Below are 14,790 nucleotides of genomic sequence, written 5' to 3'. Positions count from 1 at the left end.
GGTATCTGTCAAACTATATTTTATAATTATTGTTATAAACCAATTACAAGCCATGTAAGCGCTCTGCTGCTGACTTAAAATATTTTGACGACTTGTCTTTCTTTGGCATAGTTTTTCCAGCTTCTAATTTCTATAAATTTTAGGCCCTTTTTCATGTTAACTACAAATGTCATTCCTTATCGTCCTAATGGTTTTCTTCTTCCTGATATTTCTTCTACCACAATCTTATTATGATCTCAGTACATGACCAGTTCGTTTAATCCCACTTACTTTTACCTTTCTTGCAATGTAAGGTTCTTTAATTAGGTGATGTAGTTCTATGTTCCTTTTTTATTTTGGATTCTATATTCTCCATTGACAGCGTCCTTTACAGCCCCAACCATTTTGACTTTTTTTACTCTTCGGTAGCCTTAGTGCTTCTTCATCTCGTTTTGTCAAACTCCAGTTTTCTATGCGTATGATAACAGAGTGTTATAAATAACTTATACAGGGTGTTTCAAAGCTTTTTTATCATTGCTTATGCCCTTGAAAGGCGGTAGCGCATAGGCACTCTGCAGTGTGTGTATGCAATGTCTATTGCCTAGAGTACAGTCATCTGCTCCGTGTGAAGGTAGGTAAGCCAAGAAAAATTAAAGTTCTTGATTCATTCTTAAAATATCTGTCCCCTCTTCGAGACACTCGTTCTTAAGATTTTCTTGTTGAAAATCACCCTATCAGTTTACTGGGGTAGTACGCAAACGCAGCACACCTGGTACTACACCATCCAAGTTCAGTGAAATCTCATTCATCCAGGGCTGACGAATTCATTGTAGACAGCTCGATTATTCTTATGAGATCTCCTCGTAATTTTCCTCCCTCTTGATTGTTTCTTTCTACAAATCTTCTATGTGCTAAAATGTATCCGTAGCCTCTGCTACAAGGGAAGTAACTTTTCCGATGATTTAAATAAAATCTCTCAGGAATATCGGGATAATTTCCTGGAAATAAAACCGACAGATTAACTTCTGAGAGCGAGGCACGTCCTATACTTGAAACACTGAAGGACAATACAGTTTTACCACAACACTCCACTTCCTCTCGGAGATACTGTTCACTACGGCTACGAGGACAAAACACGAAACAAGCACGTCTTATAAACAAGCGACGCTCCAGGACAAAATAAATTCGCTAACGGAAATCTTAATTTAAAGTATGTTGCGGCTAATACATTCCCTGATTGTTTGCTGCAGAACATAGGAAGAAATAAATAGAAACAAAACTGAATACAAATAAGGAAAAGGAAGCACCACGTTGATTTACGAAACGTTTGCTCCAGTCTTATACTGTAAATGGAGTCCACCTAGCTCTTGTTACATCAAAACGTCCACGTATGAACTTAAAGCAGGTGCTCAAAATGGCGACCTCTCACCTGATTGCAGGCATTGCAGCGCCGATGCATTGCCTGGTGGACTATCGGAAGATTCCAGGAATTGATTAAAAGACATTCGAACAGAACGTTGGCGTGATATTCTACAGGCATAGTATGCAGGCTATTTTTTGATGTGATCCCACAGGAAGAAACCGATTGGCATGATGTCAAGTGACCGTCATGGTAATGGAACAGGGCCGTATCTCCCAATTCAATCACATCAGACATGTCAATTATGTTCGTGCCCACACGATGGTTGAATTGGTGGTGGTGGGCCACATTTTCGCTCGGACATTCAGCGGAACAACTTCTAACAGCTTGGGTAGGTCATTTGCCAGAAATTTGTGACACATGTGGCTACCTAGACGAAATGGTTCAAATGGCTCTAAGCGCTATGGGACTTAACATCTTAGGTCATCAGTCCCCTAGAACTTAGAACTACTTAAACCTAACTAACCTAAGGACATCACACACATCCATACCCAAAGCAGGATTCGAACCTGCGACGGTAGCGGTCGCGCGGTTCCAGACTGAAGCGCCTAGAACCGCTCGGCCACTCTGGCCGGCCGCTGCCTAGACGAACTGGAACAAAAACAGGTCCAATAATATGTTCACCGACGATGCCAAGTCGCACTATTACTGAAAACTGTTTTTGGTGATCTCTGTCCACGGTTGCACGTGGGTTTTCTTCCGCTCACAAGAGGCTGTTGTGAGTATTGGAATAGCTGGGCTCGAAGACAGCTGGTCCATAGGCTTGTGTCTGTTGCAACTGGAATGGTTGCAACCAGTGCTGACTAAGCACTATCCTCACGAAGGTGCGAGTGACGCCCATATCTCTTGCGATAGCCTTATATGCTTGTAGTCCGGTTCGTCTCAACTCTGTCCAGTACTGCTTCTTCAAATTGCAGTGTAACAACACCTCTTGTGTTGTCGCTCTCATTTCACTGATCGAAGGTTCCATTCTCACGCAGTCGCTCATGTAGCTTCTGGAACAGTGCGTGATATGGCTGTCTGCGTCCCTGATACAGACCTGCTGCCAAGCATCCAAAGCCTGTAGCTTCACTGATCAGCAAATGTATTTCTGCTACGTCTGCCATGGAAGAAACATCGTCCACACAATTCCGGCTTTAGGAAAGGTAAGGGCACCAGAAAGTCAGTTCTGACGGTGCGGTTGATAATGGAAGCAAGCCTAAAGAAAAATCAAGACACGTTTATAAGACTTGTCGACCTGATAAAAGCGTTCGACAATGTAAAATGGTGCAAGATGTTCGAAATTCTGAGAAAAATAGGGGTAAGCTATAGGGAGAGAAGGGTAATATACAATATGTACAAGAGCCAAGAGGAAATAATAAGAATGGACGACCAAGAACGAAGTGTTCGGATAAAAAGGATGTAAGACAGGGATGTAGTCTTTCGCCTCTACTGTTCAGTCTGTACATCGAAGAAGCAATGATGGGAAAAAAAGAAAGGTTCAGAAGTGGAATTAAAATTCAAAAAAAAAATGGCTCTGAGCACTATGGGACTCAACTGCTGTGGTCATAAGTCCCCTAGAACTTAGAACTACTTAAACCTAACTAACCTAAGGACAGCACACAACACCCAGCCATCACGAGGCAGAGAAAATCCCTGACCCCGCCGGGAATCGAACCCGGGAACCCGGGCGTGGGAAGCGAGAACGCTACCGCACGACCACGAGATGCGGGCAATTAAAATTCAAAGCGAAAGGATATCAACCATACGATTCGCGGATGACATTGCTATCCTGAGTGAAAGTGAAGAAGAATTACAAGATCTGTTGAATGGAATGGACAGTCTAATGAGCACAGAATATGGATTGAGAGTAAATCGAAGAAAGGCAAAAGTAATGAGGAGTACGAGAAATGAGAACAGCGAGAAACTTAACATCAGGATTGATGGTCACGAAGTAGATGAAGTTAAAGAATTCTGCTACCTAGGCAGCAAAATAACCAATGACGGACGGGGCAAGGACATGAAAAGCAGACTAGCACTGGCAAAAAGGACATTCCTGGCCAAGAGAAGTCTACTACTATCAACCATAGGCTTTAATTTGAGGAACAAATTTCTGAGAATGTACGACTAGAGCACAGCTTTGTATGGTAGTGAAACGTGGACTGGGGGAAAGAGGAAAAAAAGAGAATCGAAGCATTTTAGGTGAGGTGTTACAGACGAATGTTGAAAGTTAGGTGGACTATAAGATAAGGAATGAGGAGGTTCTGCGCAAAATCAGAGGGGAAATAAATATGTGGAAAACACTGACAAGGAGAAGGGACAGGATGAAAGGGCGTCTGTTAAGACATCAGGGAATGACTTCCATGGTACTAGAGGGAGCTGTAGAGAGTAAGAACTGTGGAGGAAGACAGAGACAGGAATACATCCTGCAGATAATCGAGGGCGTATGTTGCAAGTGCTACTCTGAGATGAAGAGGTTTGCACAAGAGAGGAATTCGTGGTGGGCCGCATCAAACCAGTCAGAAGATTGACTCAAAAAAAATATGGTCTTGAGTACGATGCACGGTGTCCATGAACACACAACTGTTTAAACTCAGGCAGCGGTAACGAAGTAAAGAGTACCGAACTGCACACGGCACATGCAGTCTCCTGCAGTTCTTGTTGTTGTGATAGAACATCTCGGAGCAAGTGCGGGGCTCTGCCACAGGTTGTCACGAGCAGATGACTGGATTGTAGGCAACACACACTGCATACACAAGGCGCACAGTGCCTATGCCCTATGAGTCTTACAAGGACAGGACGCCTAATCGTCATCGCCGAATTCGTCCAAATTCATGGTACATGTAGGGTGTGGTGAAATGTAAGTGCACCAGGTGGGAACTTCAGATGGCCAAGCGTTTAGGAAATAAAAGAAATTTTGATACGGATCTATCAGCATGTGCACCTCATCAATTGCCCAGCCGGCCGGAGTGGCCGAGCGGTTTGAGGCGCTACAGTCTGGAACCGCGCGACCGCTACAGTCGCAGGTTCGGATCCTGCCTCGGGCATGGATGTGTGTGATGTCCTTAGGTTAGTTAGGTTTAACTAGTTCTAAGTTCTAGGGGACTGATGATCTAAGATGTTAAGTCCCATAGTGCTCAGAGCCATTTGAACCATTTATTCATCTGTCGATCGGTAGTAGTGCCGTCTATCTTTAGTTAAAGAATCCCGAAAAATGTGACCAAATTGTAGAATTATATGGGAACAACTTAAATTTCAAACATTCTGACGGCAAAGTCGGTAATGTTAAAGTTACTCATGCCGCGCAGGGTAGCCGCGCGGTCTTTTGCGTCTTGTCACGGTCCCCCGTTGGAAGTTAGAGTCCTCCCTCAGGCATGGGTGTGTGCGTTGTCCATAGCGTAAGTTAGTTTAAGTTAGATTAAGTAGTGTGTAAGCTTAGGGACCCATGACCTAATCAGTTTGGTCCCATAAGATCTTACCACAAATTTAGAAATTTACTCACGCTGGACTTGAAATCAGAAGGATTAGAGTTTTCGAACTACCATTTGAAATAACCGCAGGGCAGATTAATGCAGTGTTGGAGCCTTATGGCACCATTCTAAATAACATTGCTGAGAAGTGGTCCGGTGCACATACACTCCTGGAAATTGAAATAAGAACACCGTGAATTCATTGTCCCAGGAAGGGGAAACTTTATTGACACATTCCTGGGGTCAGATACATCACATGATCACACTGACAGAACCACAGGCACATAGACACAGGCAACAGAGCATGCACAATGTCGGCACTAGTACAGTGTATATCATCCTTTCGCAGCAATGCAGGCTGCTATTCTCCCATGGAGACAATCGTAGAGATGCTGGATGTAGTCCTGTGGAACGGCTTGCCATGCCATTTCCACCTGGCGCCTCAGGTGGACCAGCGTTCGAGCTGGACGTGCAGACTGCGTGAGACGACGCTTCATCCAGTCCCAAATATGCTCAATGGGGGACAGATCTGGAGATCTTGCTGGCCAGGGTAGTTGACTTACACCTTCTAGAGCACGTTGGGTGGCACGGGATACATGCGGACGTGCATTGTCCTGTTGGAACAGCAAGTTCCCTTTCCGGTCTAGGAATGGTAGAACGATGGGTTCGATGACGGTTTGGATGTACCGTGCACTATTCAGTGTCCCCTCGACGATCACCAGTGGTGTACGGCCAGTGTAGGAGATCGCTCCCCACACCATGATGCCGGGTGTTGGCCCTGTGTGCCTCGGTCGTATGCAGTCCCGATTGTGGCGCTCACCTGCACGGCGCCAAACACGCATACGACCATCATTGGCACCAAGGCAGAAGCGACTCTCATCGCTGAAGACGACACGTCTCCATTCGTCCCTCCATTCACGCCTGTCGCGACACCACTGGAGGCGGGCTGCACGATGTTGGGGCGTGAGCGGAAGACGGCCTAACGGTGTGCGAGACCGTAGCCCAGCTTCATGGAGACGGTTGCAAATGGTCCTCGCCGATACCTCAGGAGCAACAGTGTCCCTAATTTGCTGGGCAGTGGCGGTGCGGTCCCCTACGGCACTGCGTAGGATCCTACGGTCTTGGCGTGCATCCGTGCGTCGCTGCGGTCCGGTCCCAGGTCGACGGGCACGTGCACCTTCCGCCGACCACTGGCGACAACATCGATGTACTGTGGAGACCTCACGCCCCACGTCTTGAGCAATTCGGCGGTACGTCCACCCGGCCTCCCGCATGCCCACTATGCGCCCTCGCTCAAAGTCCGTCAACTGCACATACGGTTCACGTCCACGCTGTCGCGGCATGCTACCAGTGTTAAAGACTGCGATGGAGCTCCGTATGCCACGGCAAACTGGCTGACACTGACGGCGGCGGTGCACAAATGCTGCGCAGCTAGCGCCATTCGACGGCCAACACCGCGGTTCCTGGTGTGTCCGCTGTGCCGTACGTGTGATCATTGCTTGTACAGCCCTCTCGCAGTGTCCGGAGCAAGTATGGTGGGTCTGACACACCGGTGTCAATGTGTTCTTTTTTCCATTTCCAGGAGTGTAAATTCCCGGTCTTAAATGGCGTGCGGCAGGTTAAAATTGACTTGATAAAGCATACTCCCTCCAATGTTAACGTCTGCGGATATAGGACCATTGTTATTTATGGGGGGCAGCCTAGAACGTGCGCTGGATGTGGCTCCACAGGACACGAACGCGCTCAGTGTCTGCAGCGCTGTGACACAACTACCGACCGGGGAGGCACCTGTTCCACCCACTATGACACAGCTACCGGTAACGCACGTCGCAGCAGCTCGTAGAACGCCAGCTACGACATCAGAGGCAGTTATTGATAACACTACGGGTCACGTCGAAGAGGACACTCGAACGAGAACGACCACTGCAGAAGAAAGTCTAGAAGATACAATTACAGCTCATGCCTTTGGCACTGAACGAGGCAATGAGGCAGACATTGGTACGACCGTAGCTCCGAACATCGAGAGGCACTCTTCACATGAAATTGAAGCACAAATGACAAACGACGAAATACCAGCAAGCTCCGCCACCGAAAACGAAAACAAAATAACGCAGGATTGCCTATCAGGGAGCTGAAAAAATTGCGCCCACCTTGAGAGAAAAATCGCAGCAGGTACGACAGAAACTACATGACATGTCATCGGACAGCCAGGAAGAACGTCAACAAATGTCGAAGAAATCACGAAGGACAGTACTGTCAGATCGAGGAACAGGAAAATTAGAGGAATCCACAAACACCATAATGATTAAAAAAATGGTTCAATTGGCTCTGAGCACTATGGGACTTAACATCTATGGTCATCAGTCCCCTAGAACTTAGAACTACTTAAACCTAACTAACCTAAGGACATCACACAACACCCAGTCATCACGAGGCAGAGAAAATCCCTAACCCCGCCGGGAATCGAACCCGGGAACCCGGGCGCGGGAAGCGAGAACGCTACCGCACGGCCACGAGCTGCGGACATAATGATTTAAAAAGACAGCAAACACGAACAACCAACCTACAGACGCACCGAAGGGGAAAAATGAACCACGGAGAGCCAACAATCTAGGGGCATGGGAGGAGGATAAGGAAGTCAGTACTCAAAACCAAGCAATGGCAGCAATACCTGAAGACAAGGCATGAAGAATAGGAGGAGGACTCCGTCCAACACGAGACCCCCCCCCCCCCAATCGCAAGCAGCAGACGCTGAATCTATCGTCTCCGGAGAAAAGTTTCGTAACAAATCGCAAAGCAGCGAATCCGCTACTTCTGGCACAGAACATAGCGATCACCGTACTGACAATCTCGCTCCTAACAGTAAGAAGGTGTCTGCAACACCACAGGACAACTCACCTTGGCATGAGGATATGGAGGAGCGTAATCCGCCGGCAACACACGGCGGCGGGCGCGAGCCGTTGAAGCTCGGTGGAACTGATGCAGACGTGGAAGATAACTTCTATTAACACACAACTGTGAATCGAAGCCTGACAGAAATGTGTAGTAGCACTAATCTACAATCGTATAGTATAGCTACAGTTAACATTAACAGAATCACTAGTTTGACAAAAATTGAATGCGTACGTGATTTTATATATGCTTTCGATATAGACATAGTAATGTTGCAAGAAGTGTTTACGGACAGAGTGGAACATATCACAAGATACAATGCTTTACTCAATAGTGGACCTGAAAGCGGCACTTCCACGTTATTCAAGAGCGAGATTATACCTAGAGGTGTAAAATAGTTAGCAAGTGGAAGAGGAATTTCTGTCGAAACAGACATCCGGTTCCCAAGCCAGACTGGATCGATCTACCTTCTTTCAGGAAAGTACAGTTGAGTTAATCACTCCCGCGAACGAGAAAATCCTCCTTGCTGGTGACTTTAACTGTGTTCTTTCCGCCGCCAACCTAACGCCCAATCCCAGCATATGCCTGGAACTGGGAGACTTAGTGAACAGACTGCACCTCATCGACACCTGGCAAAGACAGCCTAGAGCGAACCCAGGGTACACTTATATTACTAGCCATTCCATGTGTAGGATAGAGCGCATCTAAGCTTCTCGTCGCCTAAAAAATAGTGTTCTCAGCGTTGAAACTTCTCCAGTAAGTTTTTCTGACCATTTGGCAGTTGTGGCTACGATTAACACGCCCAGGCAAAGGACATTTCGGGGTAGAGGTGTCTGGAAATTCAATATCTCACGCCTGATGAACGCTGGACTAGAGCAAGAGTTAGCACGAGGTTGGGAAATGGGCTTAAGGAATATACGGCGCTACAGAACTAAAATGGAATGGTGGGTAACACATGCTAAACCTAAAATACGAACTTTACTCAAACGCTACGCTTTTGAAAAGAAACAGTGGGAAAGACACAGTGGAATTCTACTTCCAGTGCGTAAGGGAACTATACGCAGATACCGCCAATGTACCACGTCACACCATGAGAATAGAACGAATCTAGGCCAAAATATCTGCTCTGAAACGCCAGCAAATAGAGGGAGTTAAAATAAGATAGACAACAACGGCCTTGAGAATGAAAAAACTGCGCTTTTCCACCTTGTGGCCGAATTGAAAAGAGGATGCCGGCTGCACATAAGTTTTCTCCGAAATGATGATGGAATCCAACTTTCCACCAGCAGGACATCAAAAAGTTTGCCCATGATTATTTCACGAGACTGTACGCTGAAGGGGCGACAACGACAATTGTGAGGCCTTTTTAAACTGCGTTGACTCGACTGTGACGGATGCAGAAAACGCAGAACTGGAAGCTCTTATCACTACAGAAGAACTGTACGAAGCGTTGAAAGGAAGCCCGAGGAACAAATCCCCTGGACCCGATGGGTTACCCGTAGAGTTTTACCTAAAGTACTGGAATTTAATCGGTAGTACTCTGCCTGAAGTGTTCGACGAACTACCTACGTCTGGCGCTATTCCTTGTGAATTTTTAGAACGGCTTATAGTGTTGGTTCCTAAAAGTGTATGTACTAAAGATTTGAAAACCATGCATCCTACAACGCTCGTGTCCGCTGACTACAAGATAGTTGCTAGGGTACTGCTTCGTCGATTGAATACCATTGCTCGTCGCCTCATCGGTCAATATCAGTCGTGTGCTGTCCCAAGGAGGACAATACAGCAAGCGCTGGTAGAATACCGGGATGTAACGGCTGTCGCCTCGGTGTCCAGCTGTAGAGTGGCCATCATGGCGTTGGACATGGACAAAGCGTTTGACAGGGTCCGTCACAACTACCTGCTACGTGTCATGTCGAAAATGGGAATTAAACCTTCTTCCACCGATATCATCAGGAGATTATACACTCATGCAACTTCAAGAATTCTTGTCAATGGACAATGCACAACGAGAATTCCCATCCTAGTGTCGATACGACAAGGCTGCCCCCTCTCGATGCTGCTGTTCTCGTTATCAATCGAGCCTCTTCTACGGTCATTACTTGTCAAGCTCCCTGGAACTGAAATCGGAGGCAACATATTCGTCTTCAGATGTTTCGCTGATGACCTGGAGGTGTATCTGACTGATCTGACCGATGTTATGAAGATACAGGACGTGATTCAGACATACAGTTCTTGTTCTGGAGCTAAAATAAATGTCAGTAAATCTAACATTTTACAGTTAGGCAGAACGATATGATTCGTTGAAAGAGGACGAGTTGAACAAGCGGATACCATCAAACTTCTGGGGATACGGTTTAGCAAATGTCCTGTCAAGACAGCGGCCTGGAATTGGAAAATTAAGCTCAAGAGTCTCCGGGCGGTATTACGAGAGAATTCCATCCGTTCTCTAGATATGATACATCTGATAAAACTCGCTATACTTCCTAAGGTGTACTACCTCGCAAGTACTTTCCCTTTGCCGTCAACGGCAACGATAGGGAAACGAATTGATTCTGCTCTAGCGTGGTTCATATGTAAAGGGCGAATTCTTAGGGTAGATTATCAAACCATGTCTCTACCCGAAACGAGAGGTGGTTTAGGTCCCACCAACGTTAGAAACAAACACAAATCTCTGTTGATAGGTCGTACGGCAAAGGCCCTAGCAGCATGTGATGGAAATCTCACAGCTTACATTGTGAATGCAGTGTCTCCTCCAAACAATAGGGCGCCAGTTATGGTCGGCCATATAAATTATAGGTTGTCGCATATTAATACATAATTATGTTATTGGGAACAGCTACTTCCGACAAAGGTTAAGGAACTACACAAGCAAGGAAGTCTATGAAGTACTTACGGAAGCTAAGTGTACAAGCAAATTAGCGAAGAAATACGCCACAATCACTTGGAGTCGAGTTTCTCAAAACATTCATGTTACAACCTTACCGTCACATGTAAGAGCTACGTGGTATTGCGCTTCACACAACACCATAAGCACAAATGAGCGTCTCTTTAAGAATGTGCTTGTCAAATACCGACCAATGCTCGGACTCCCCCCAGGGGGTCCACAACTCTTTTGTGGATACGTGCATAGCGAGCACTGGACCCCGAGCTAATGTGGCCCTCCTTCCTTTCCGGGCTGCATACCATCCTTCTCCGCATGCTTCCCCATCCCCCATCTTCGCCCCCCCCCCCTCACCTCCGCCTCTTTCCTTCCCTTTCTCCCCTTCTGGGAGTACGTTTTGTGCCTACGTCCGGAGACGGACGCTCGAAAGTGTAACATATTCTTTGCTTTCTCTGCTTGCAAGTCTTCGTCCTTCCTTTGTCCTTCTCTTTTCCTTACCTCTACTCTTTGCCCTTTTCTCCGCTGTGGCGTTTGAGACCTCTCTTCTTTCCTTTCTCTCTGTTTTTTCCCTTTCTCTTTTTTCCTCCCTGTGCGTGTCTGAAGGCCGACCCACACATTTCCATGCGTAGCCGGTGACGTGTAACGCGTAATTCCCCACCCTGGGTAGACAGGTAGGACACGTACGTACCCCCTGGTAACGGCCAGGCACAGGGAGGGGTGATTACCCGAGCTGATACCTTCCGAAAGTGCCGATTGGTCCCTCCGTCCGTTTCTCGGGAGGTGTGACCTGAGGTGTGAACAATCACCTAAGGCGGGAGTGCCCTCAGAGAGGGCCCCCACAATGAAGGAGCGCGCCATCGGAGACGCCGGTAATCATGGGGGATACTTTCGCAATGGTTTCCTCATCCTCTACTATGTCTGCTCACAAGCGTAAGTTCAATGAGTCTCAGCCAGTGACAGTTCTTCCATCGTTGCCACAGTTCCTTGTTGGTTCTCGGTCTGACGAAGGTCACGACTTCTACACGGTCAACCCTTTCATTATTCAGAAAGGTGTCGACGCAATTGCAGGTCCTGTAAAGTATTGTTCCAGATTAAGAAATAGCACCTTGTTGTTAGAAACAGTCAGTGCCCTCCAGGCACAAAAATTGCTGCGTACTTCACTGCTACACACCTTCCCTGTGGAAGCGCACTGCACTTTAAATTCCTCACGTGGGGTCGTTTATACCCGCTCCCTCGACAGATTGTCCGACGAGGAAATTCAACACTACCTGTCCGATTTGATCTCCCCTCTGTTGAAGGCACTCCAGCACTTGGATGACTTATGATTCTTCTCCATGATACTCTCCATTATCACCCAATCCCCTTAAACACTTCCTTCCAAGCTGTCGCTGTCCGTCTTTCCCTTTCTGGAAACACCTTCTCTCTTTGTACTGTATACATTCCATCGTCCACATCAATGGCACGAGCTGTTCTCCTTCATCTTCTTGGTCAGCTTCCACCCCCGTATTTGCTGGTTGGGGACTTCAATGCCCACCACCCGCTTTGGGGATCTCCACATCCTTGTCCGCGTGGCTCACTATTGACAGACGTCTTCCACCAAGCGGATCTTGTTTGCCTCAACACTGGGGACCCTACATTTTTGTCTGCCTCCACGACAAATGTCTCTCATTTGGACCTTTCGGTCGGTACTGTTCCGCTAGCTCGGCGCTTCGAATGGTTCGCTCTTGATGATACACACTCGAGTGACCACTTTCCATGTGTCCTTAGACTGCAGCCTCAACTGCCATATATGCGCCCTCGACGCTGGAAGTTTGCCGAAGCCGACTGGACACTTTTTTCGTTTCTAGCGACATTCGATGACCGTCACTTTCCTAGCGTCGACGATGAGGTCACACATATTACAGACGTTATTCTTACAGCTGCGGAACGTTCAATACCACGCACCTCCGAATTGCCCCGGCGCCCCCCAGTTCCTTGGTGGAACGAGGCATGCCGTGACGCAATACGTGAGCGGCGACGTGCTCTTCGCGTTTTCCGCCACCATCCTATTTTGGCCAACTGTATCCGCTATAAGCAGTTACGTGCGCGATGCCGTCGCGTCATCCACGATAGCAAGAAGGCAAGCTGGGAGTTCTTTACTAGCTCATTTAACACCTTCACTCCCTCCTCGGCCGTTTGGAGTCGGATTCGACGGTTATCTGGCGCGCCTGGTTTCTTCCCGGTCTCTGAGCTCACTGTCGCGTATGATACGTTAGTGGACCCCGTCGCAATTTCTAACTCATTGGGTCAACACTTTGCTGAGATTTCGAGCTCTTCAAATTACCCGCCAGCGTTTCTCCCGAAGAAACGCGCTGCGGAAGTGCAACCTCTTGCTTTCTCCTCTCAAAATCGCGAAAGCTATAATACTGTTTTCTCCATGCGGGAACTCCAACATGCACTCTCGTCTTCTCGCTCCTCCGCCCCAGGACCGGACGGTATCCACATCCAAATGTTGCTGCATTTATCAACCCATAGTCTGCGTTACCTCCTTCACCTTTATAATCGAATTTGGACCGACAGTACTTTTCCCAGACGATGGCGGGAAGCTATCGTCGTTCCTGTTCCGAAACCCGGAAAGGACAAACATCTCCCCTCTAGCTATCACCCCATTTCTCTCACGAGTAGTGTATGTAAGGTTTTGGAGCGTATGGTGAATTGCCGTTTAGCTTGGTGGCTGGAGTCCCGCAGTCTTTTAACACCTGCCCAATGCGGTTTCCGAAAGCATCGTTCTGCAGTTGACCATCTTGTTGCTCTCTCCACTTATACCATGAACAATTTTCTCCGGAAATGCCAAACGGTAGCAATATTTTTTTATCTGGAGAGAGCATACGATACCTGTTGGAGGACAGGCATCCTCCGCACACTGTTCTCTTGGGGCTTTAGAGGTCGGCTGCCCCTTTTTCTTCGCGAATTTATGGCAGAGCGCACATTTAGAGTACGGGTGAACACTACTCTCTCCCGTACTTTCTCCCAAGAAAACGGGGTACCCCAGGGCTCCGTGCTAAGTGTTGTACTGTTTGCCATTGCCATAAATCCAATTATGGATTTCTCCTTCCCGATGTCTCGGGCTCCCTCTTTGTGGACGATTTTGCGATCTACTATAGCTCTCGCGGACCAGCCTTCTTGAGCGACGTCTTCAAGGATGTCTCGATCGCCTCCACTCTTAGAGCATCGCAACAGGCTTCCGCTTTTCTCCCAGTAAGACCGTTTGTGTTAATTTTTGGCGTCGTACGGAGTTTCTTCCACCTTCCTTACATCTAGGACCTGTCAACCTTCCGTTTTCGGACGTCGCTAAATTCTTGGGTCTTATGTTTGACAGAAAACTGTGCTGGTCCTCCCACGTTTCCTATCTTTCGGCTCGCTGTCTGCGATCCCTCAACACCCTCCGTGTCCTGCATGGACCGCGTCAATTGCTCCTGGGGAGCGGACCGAGTGGTTCTTCTCCGCCTCTATCGCGCCTTAGTGCGCTCGAAATTGGACTATGGAAGCATAGTTTACTCCTCTGCTCGGCCGTCTATTCTTCGGCGTCTCGACTCTGCCCACCACCGTCGATTACGTTTAGTGTCTGGAGCTTTTTACACTAGCCCTGTGGAAAGCCTTTATGCTGAGACTGCTGAACCTCCGCTGTCCAATCGGCGAGCGCACTAACGGCTTCTAGGACAGTTTAATAAAGGAAGCTATTGAAATAAAAATTACCGCAAACACCATGAATAGAGACGGTGGCCTGCAGTTAAGCGCTGCGTGGGATCCAGCGATCGGGCGGTTGGAGGGGGCACATCGAACGCAGACTCAAAACATGCCCATATATGGCAATGTCACGGGCACCAGTGACGTCACAGCCGGCAGCTAGCGTATATAAGGGCGAACCAACAGCCCACCGGCAGTCATGCCACTTGACAATGGCCAAGGCGTGCTTCGCCGAAAGCTCGTGTAGTTTTAAGCAATTGACGCGGTTGGAAACCCGAGAACATTTTATTGAATGTTATCGCGGCGAGGCTCTGCATTCACACAAACACATCATAATTTTGGGACAAAAATGTAGCTTCAGTATTTAGGTGTATTCAGACGAAACGTGGTTTATTTGACTGAATCGATGTTGTCACAGTGATAGCATGCTAGGAGTGTTTGGA

At 47.7% G+C, this 14,790-nt stretch overlaps 1 protein-coding gene across 1 annotated transcript in view; it reads left to right on the top strand.

The window, feature by feature from the left end:
- Positions 1 to 14,790, top strand: part of LOC126249791 (nose resistant to fluoxetine protein 6-like) — a 341,698-nt gene that overhangs the window by 306,855 nt on the left and 20,053 nt on the right. The gene's annotated exons all lie outside the window — the stretch shown is intronic.

This window comes from Schistocerca nitens, chromosome 3, assembly GCF_023898315.1.
Source record: "Schistocerca nitens isolate TAMUIC-IGC-003100 chromosome 3, iqSchNite1.1, whole genome shotgun sequence".
Taxonomy (NCBI): domain Eukaryota; kingdom Metazoa; phylum Arthropoda; class Insecta; order Orthoptera; family Acrididae; genus Schistocerca; species Schistocerca nitens.
Note: the sequence above shows the minus strand (reverse complement) of the source record. Positions and strands in the feature narration are given on the sequence as shown.